The sequence below is a fragment of the Mytilus edulis genome, chromosome 12, assembly GCF_963676685.1.
Source record: "Mytilus edulis chromosome 12, xbMytEdul2.2, whole genome shotgun sequence".
Lineage (NCBI taxonomy): Eukaryota > Metazoa > Mollusca > Bivalvia > Mytilida > Mytilidae > Mytilus > Mytilus edulis.
In genome coordinates, this window is record NC_092355.1 from 64,764,257 (window position 1) to 64,773,156 (window position 8,900).

Consider the following 8,900-nt stretch of genomic DNA (forward strand, 5'->3'; position numbering starts at 1 on the left):
CAGCCAAAATTATCAGTAAGGCGAGATCTTTGCATAAGGATTATGACCTACTTTGTTAATTCATTCTTCTTGTTTGAGTAGTTGCTCTTTAATGACGATTTTTTATCTATTGTGAATGTCTGCCTCTTATTTCGGAAACTATTAAAGATTGATTGTCACTTTACTTAGCAAAAATTATCAGCAAGAAAAGATCTATATGTAGGTAAAATTTTGTCGAATTTGTTAGAAGAATCGTCAAAGGTGTGATTCCCATTAAATGACATTTTTTTGTTAACCCTTTTTTAATTGATTGATTGATTGCCAAAAACTGAATAAAAGAGAATAATGAAGAGAGATAAAGTAAACGAAAAAAGGATCTCTGCAATACAAGATGTTGTGATGAATTCTATCCTATAGTCCACAATGTTGGAGAATGTTTATTGTCTTTTTTATACTAGTTTGCCTTTAGTTTAAGTCTTAAACAAGTTAAAAGTCTACATGAGTGCTGTTAACGTTTACCTATTTAAGAATTTTTAAGAAATAGTGCCTTCCAAAAGTAGTATATTCAATTATAAGTATGTTTCGACCATTCAAAATAGAATAAAAAAGAAATAGTGCCTTCCCAAAGTAGTATATTCAATTATAAATATGTTTAGACTCTTCAAAACAGAATTAATAAGAAAAAGTGATTTCCCAAAGTAGTATATTCAATTATAAGTATCTTACAACCCTTCATAACATAATTAATAAGAAATAGTGCCTTCCCAAAGTAGTATATTCAATTATAAGTATGTTTCAACCCTTCAAAACAGAATTAATAAGAAATAGTGCCTTCCCAAAGTAGTATATTCAATTATAAGTATGTTGTAACCCTTCAAAACAGAATTAATAAGAAATAGTGCCTTCCCAAAGTAGTATATTCAATTATAAGTATGTTTCAACCCTCAAAACAGAATTAACAAGAAATAGTGTCTTCTCAAAGTAATCAATTCAATTATAAGTAGGATTCCTCTTTAACTTTTTATAACTTACCATTTAATACTCTATATCGATAATGCCCAAAGCTACATAACCTTACTGATACATTTAAAATGGTCATAAATTAAACGAATTTGTGTTTACATTATAATATGTAGTTATCGCAAAACCTTTCTCTTTATTTGACAAATTAAATGTCAAAATATATATTTGATATCAACCAAACAAGACATTAAAAAGTAAACAAAAATAGTCTGTAGAATGCATTAAGGTAATAATTTTAAATTGCCAAGCTGAAAAGATGTGCTCTCGAAATCAAATCCCATCATTGTATTCACGAAATGAACTTTAACTACTTCATCCATCCAACATATGTTTGTTTCTGACAATTTTGTCATGTGACGTCACTCTAGCAGCGTATCATCTAGAAATTTGGGAGCGTAACTTCTTGACGACTTATTTTATTGTATGATTTTTTAATACGTTATTCTCGTGCATGTTCCCACTATACGGACTTCATATACAGGAGTGTGCTCCTAACGCAGAAACTGCTCCAACAAAGTTATGAGGAGGACAGATTAAAAATGACACTCCGTAAATTTTACGGACACCATGACGAATTGGTTGATCCATACGATGTATCTTTGTCCAAACTAACTATTGACATTTTTACCACGTGTTAGATTGTGATTCGTCTTTACGTCGTCTGATCTTTTTTATTACCGAGCGTGACTTATTCCTGAATGTGACACTTTTGCTGAGTGTGAATTCGTATTGCTTTCAGACGTGGTACAGTACTTTTCCATCCCAAATTAATTTGTTGGGTTTTGTTGTTGTGTTTGTTGTTGTCAACGGATTTTTTCAAATGTCTTAACGTTTGTAGTTGTAAATTGTATTTTTTTCTGTTGTATTCGTGTTTTTTGTTGGGGATAACTACTCATCCAGATCATTAGGTAGATTTAAGTTTGGATCAACGAAATTTACACGATACATTTGGTTTGCAGTTTGATCAGAAGAAACACCCACAACGATTGATAATACAATGAATTATATAATTACTACTAAAATTAAATATCAATTAGTATTATAATTCTCACTGTTATTAATATAAGTTAGATGAGACATACTTATCTAATCTTGAATTTCATCCAAATTCTTTCTTCATTTTCGGAAGACGTTTTAGAAATTTTAATGTGACGTCACTTTGGGCGTTCCATTGACTATGGCTAACAGGGCTGTGACTTTGTAGTGTATTCGTATTAATTCTATAGCTAGTCACTTCTTCAGTTTAATCATGTAAATCTATTCATTTTATAAAATTTACTGTTTGCAAAACTATGTATTATTCTTGATAATAATGATGTTTTTGTCCCAGGAGGATAACCCTTGCCGCACAACTTTTTGGAACTTTTGGTTCATCGACGATCTTCAACTTTGTAGTTGTTATGGCTTTAAGACTTTTTACATCTGAGCATAGTTTTGTGTGGACGTAGCGCACGTGTGGCGTATACAAATATTTTTTAACCTGTTACCTTTTGATGGCTATTATTCGTTTGTTTCTCTGTCCTATATTTTCTCCCATTTATCTGCTTTTTTATTGTAACCCTGTCGTGTAATTTTGTCATTTTAATGTTATAATTAACACTGCCATTGAAGCGTGAGGTTGACATGCCACAAAACCAGGTTCAACACACCATGTTTGCTTAAAATGCCCTGTACCAAGTCAGGAAAATGGCCATTGTTACATTATAGTTCGTTCCTGTGTGTGTTACAATTTGGTGTTGTGTCTCTGTTGTGTCGTAGTTCTCTTATATTTGATACGTTTCCCTCAGTTTTAGTTTGTAACCCGGATATGTTTTTTCTCTATCGATTTATGTATTTTGAACAGCGGTATACTACTGTTGCCCTTTTTATTGAGTTATACACCAGCCAGAAGGTGACAGAAACTGATTTGGTACATTTTTATGTCAAGATGTCATTGATTCAAAGCAGGTTAAACATCAACATATATATATATATATATCAATAACCAAGGACCAAATACATACTTACTAATTTTATTAACACCATGTTGTGGTTACTTCACAAAGCCAAAACAATAATGTGTTTATTGTATATTGTAGATTTTATATCACAATGTAGTAAAATTAATGTGTATATTGTATATTGTAGATTTTATATCAAAGTGTAGCAGCACTAATGTGTTTATTGTATATTGTAGATTTTATATCACAGTGTAGTAACAATAATGTGTTTATTGTAGATTGTATATCACATTGTAGTAATAATAATTAGTTTATTGTTTATTGTAGATTGTATATCACAGAGTAGTAATACTAATGTGTTTATTGTTTATTGTAGATTTTATATCACAGTGTAGTAATTATAATGTGTTTATTGTATATTGTAGCTTTTATATCACAATGTAGTAACAATAATGTGTATATTGTATATTGTAGATTTTATATCAAAGTGTAGCAACACTAATGTGTGTATTGTATATTGTAGATTTTATATCACAGTGCAGTAACAATAATGTGTTTATTGCATATTGAAGATTTTATATCACAGTGTAGAAACAATAATGTGTTTATTGTATATTGTAGATTTTATATCACAATGTAGTAACAATAATGTGTATATTGTATATTGTAGATTTTATATCAAAGTGTAGCAACACTAATGTGTTAATTGTATATTGTAGATTTTATATCATAGTGTAGTAACAATAATGTGTTTATTGTATATTGTAGATTGCATATCACATTGTAGTAATACTAATGTGTGTATTGTTTATTGTAGATTGTATATCACAGAGTAGTAATACTAACGTGTTTATTGTTTATTGTAGATTTTATATAACAGTGTAGTAACAATGATGTGTATATTGTATATTGTAGATTTTATATCAAAGTGTAGTAACACTGATGTGTTTATTGTATATTGTAGATTTTATATCATAGTGTAGTAACACTAATGTGTTTATTGTATATTGTAGATTTTATATCACAGTGTAGTACCAAAAGTGTGTTTATTGTATATTGTAGATTTTATATCACAGTGTAGTAACAATAATGTGTATATGTATAATGTAGATTTTATATCACAGTGTAGTAACACTGATTTGTTTATTGTATATTGTATATGTTATATCACAGTGTAGTAACACTAATTTGTTTATTGTATATTGTAAATTTTATATCGCAGTGTAGTAAGAATAATGTGTATATTGTATATTGTAGATTTTATATCACAGTGTAGTAACACTGATGTGTTTATTGTATATTGTAGATTTTACATCACAGTGTAGTAACCCTGATGTGATTATTGTATATTGTAGATTTTATATCGCAGTGTAGTAACAATAATGTGTTTATTGTATGTTGTAAATTTTATATCAGAGTATAGTAACACTAATGTGTTTATTGCATATTGTAGATTGTATTTCCCAGTGTAGTAATACTAAAATGTTTATTGTTTATTGTACATTTTATATCACAGTGTAGTAACAATAAGGTGTTTGTTGTATGTTGTAGATTTTATATCATAGTGTAGTAACACTTGTATGTTTATTGTATATTGTAGATTGTATATCACATTGTAGTAATAATAATGTGTTTATTGTTAATTGTAGATTGTATATCACAGAGTAGTTATAATAATGTGTTTATTGTTTATTGTAGACTTTATATCACAGTGTAGTAACACTAATGTGTTCATTGTATTTTGTAGATTGTATATCACAGTGTAGTAATAATAATGTGTTTATTGTTTATTGTAGATTGTATATCACAGAGGAGTAATAATAATGTGTTTATTGTTTATTGTAGATTTTATATTACAGTGTAGTAACAATAATGTGTGTATTGTATGTTGTAGATTTTATATCACAGTGTAGTAACAATAATGTGTTTATTGTATTTTGTAGATTTCATATCACAGTGTAGTAACAATAACGTGTTTATTTTATATTGTAGATTGTATATCACATTGTGGTAATAATAATGTGTTTATTTTTTATTGTTAGTGTATATCAGAGTGTAGTAATACTAATGTGTTTATTGTATATTGTAGATTTTATATCACATGTGTAGTAGCAATTATTTGTTTATTGTATATTGTAGATTTTATATCACAGTGTAGTAACACTAATGTATATATCGTATATTGTAGATTGTATATCACAGTGTAGTACCAATAGTGTGTTTATTGTATATTTTAGATTTTATATCACAGTGTAGTAACAATAATGTGTATATTGTATATTGTAGATTTTATATCGCAGTGTAGTAACAATAATGTGTATATTGTATATTGTAGATTTATTGTATATTGTAGATTGTATGTCACAGTGTGAGGGTCTTGATGGGGTTCTTCATTTCTGTGTTAATTTTTTATTCTTTATTATATCTATTCATTATACTGTTTGACCATTATTCTTTATTCGTTATACTGTTTGACCATTATTCTCTATTCTTTATACTGTTTGACCATTATTCTTTATTCGTTATACTGTCTGACCATTATTCTCTAATCGTTATACTGTTGGACCATTATTTTCTATACTTTATACTGTTTGACCATTATTCTTTATTCGTTATACTGTTTGACCATTATTCTTAATTTGTTATACTGTTTGACCATTATTCTCTATTCTTTATACTGTTTGACCATTATTCTCTATTCTTTATACTGTTTGACCATTATTCTTTAGTCGTTATAAATTTGACCATTATTCTCTATTCGTTATACTGTTGGACCATTATTCTCTATTCTTTGTACTGTTTGACCATTATTCTTTATTCGTTATACTGTTTGACCATTATTCTTTATTCGTTATACTGTTTGACAATTATTCTCTATTCGTTACACTGTTTGACCATTATTCTGTATTCTTTATACTGTTGGACCATTATTCTCTATTCGTTATACTTTTTGACCATTATTCTCTATTCTTTATACTGTTGGACCATTATTTGTCTCTTCGTTATACTGTTTGACCATTATTCTCTATACTTTATACTGTTGGACCATTATTCTGTATTCTTGATACTGTTTGACCATTATTCTCTATTCGTTATACTGTTTGACCATTATTCTCTATTCATTATACTGTTTGACCATTATTCTCTGTTCTTTATACTGTTGGACCATTATTCTCTATTCGTTATACTGTTTGACCATTATTCTCTATTCGTTATACTGTTAAACCATTATTCTTTATACTGTTTAACAATTATTCTCTATTCATTATACTGTTTGACCATAATTCTCTATTCGTTATACTGTTTGACCAATATTCTTTATTCTTTATACTGTTGGACCATTATTCTCTATTCGTTATACTGTTTGACCATTATTCTCTATTCTTTATACTGTTTGACCATTATTCTGTATTCGTTATACTGTTTGACCATTATTCTCTATTCGTCATACTGTTGGACCATTATTCTCTATTCTTTATACTGTTGGACCATTATTCTCTATTCGTTATACTGTTTGACCATTATTCTCTATTCGTTATACTGTTGGACCATTATTCTTTATTCTTTATACTGTTTAACAATTATTCTCTATTCATTATACTGTTTGACCATAATTCTCTATTCGTTATACTGTTTGACCATTATTCTTTATTCTTTATACTGTTGGACCATTATTCTCTATTCGTTATACTGTTTGACCATTATTCTCTATTCTTTATACTGTTGAACCATTATTCTGTATTCGTTATACTGTTTGACCATAATTCTCTATTCTTTATACTGTTTGACTATTATTCTCTATTCGTTATACTGTTTGACCATTATTCTCTATTCGTTATACTGTTTGACCACTATTCTCTATTTTTTAAACTGTTGGACCATTATTCTCTATTCGTTATACTGTTGGACCATTATTCTCTATACTTTATACTGTTTGACCATTATTCTTTATTCGTTATACTGTTTGACCATTATTCTTTATTTGTTATACTGTTTGACCATTATTCTCTATTCTTTATACTGTTTGTCCATTATTTTTAATCGTTATACTCTTTGACCATTATTCTCTAAGATTCTTTATACTGTTGGACCATTATTCTTTATTCGTTATACTGTTTAACCATTATTCTCTATTCTTTATACTGGTCGACCATTATTCTTTATTCGTTATACTGTTTGACCATTATTCTCTATTTGTTATACTGTTGGACCATTATTCTCTATACTTTATACTGTTTGACCATTATTCTTTATTCGTTATACTGTTTGACCATTATTCTTTATTTGTTATACTGTTTGACCATTATTCTCTATTCTTTATACTGTTTGACCATTATTTTTAATCGTTATACTGTTTGACCATTATTCTCTTTTCCTTATACTGTTTGACCATTATTCTTTATTCGTTATACTGTTTGACCATTATTCTCTATTTTTTATACTGTTGGACCATTATTCTCTATTCGTTATACTTTTTGACCATTATTCTCTATTCTTTATACTGTTGGACCATTATTCTCTATTCGTTATACTGTTTGACCATAATTCTCTATACTTTATACTGTTGGACCATTATTCTGTATTCTTTATTCTGTTTGACCATTATTCTCTATTCGTTATACCGTTTGACCATTATTCTCTATTCATTATACTGTTTGACCATTATTCTCTTTCGTTATACTGTTTGACCATTATTCTCTATTCTTCATACTGTTGGACCATTATTCTCTATTCGTTATACTGTTTGACCATAATTCTCTATACTTTATACTGCTGGACCATTATTCTGTATTCTTTATTCTGTTTGACCATTATTCTCTATTCGTTATACTGTTTGACCATTATTCTCTATTCGTAATACTGTTTGACCATTATTCTCTATTCGTTATACTGTTTGACCATTATTCTCTATTCGTAATACTGTTTGACCATTATTCTCTATTCGTTATACTTTTTGACCATTATTCTCTATTCATTATACTGTTTGACCATTATTCTCTATTCTTTATACTGTTGGACCATTTTTCTCTATTCGTTATACTGTTTGACCATTATTCTCTATTCATTATACTGTTTGACCATTATTCTCTATTCGTTATACTGTTTGACCATTATTCTCTATTCTTTATACCCTTGTACCATTATTCTCTATTCGTTATACTGTTTGAGCATAATTCTCTATTCTTTATACTGTTTGACCATTATTCTCTATTCGTAATACTGTTTGACCATTATTCTCTATTCGTTATACTGTTTGACCAATATTCTCTATTTTTTAAACTGTTGGACCATTATTCTCTATTCGTTATACTGTTTGACCATTATTCTCTATTCGTTATACTGTTGGACCATTATTCTTTATTCTTTATACTGTTTAACAATTATTCTCTATTCATTATACTGTTTGACCATAATTCTCTATTCGTTATACTGTGTGACCATTATTCTTTATTCTTTATACTGTTGGACCATTATTCTCTATTCGTTATACTGTTTGACCATTATTCTCTATTCTTTATACTGTTTGACCATTATTCTTTATTCGTTATACTGTTTAACCATTATTCTCTATTCTTTATACTGGTCGACCATTATTCTTTATTCGTTATACTGTTTGACCATTATTCTCTATTCGTTATACTGTTGGACCATTATTCTCTATACTTTATACTGTTTGACCATTATTCTTTATTCGTTATACTGTTTGACCATTATTCTTTATTTGTTATACTGTTTGACCATTATTCTCTATTCGTTATACTGTTTGACCATTATTCTCTATTCGTAATACTGTTTGACCATTATTCTCTATTTGTTATACTGTTTGACCATTATTCTCTATTCATTATACTGTTTGACCATTATTCTCTATTCTTTATACTGTTTGACCATTATTCTCTATTCGTAATACTGTTTGACCATTATTCTCTATTCGTTATACTGTTGGACCATTATTCT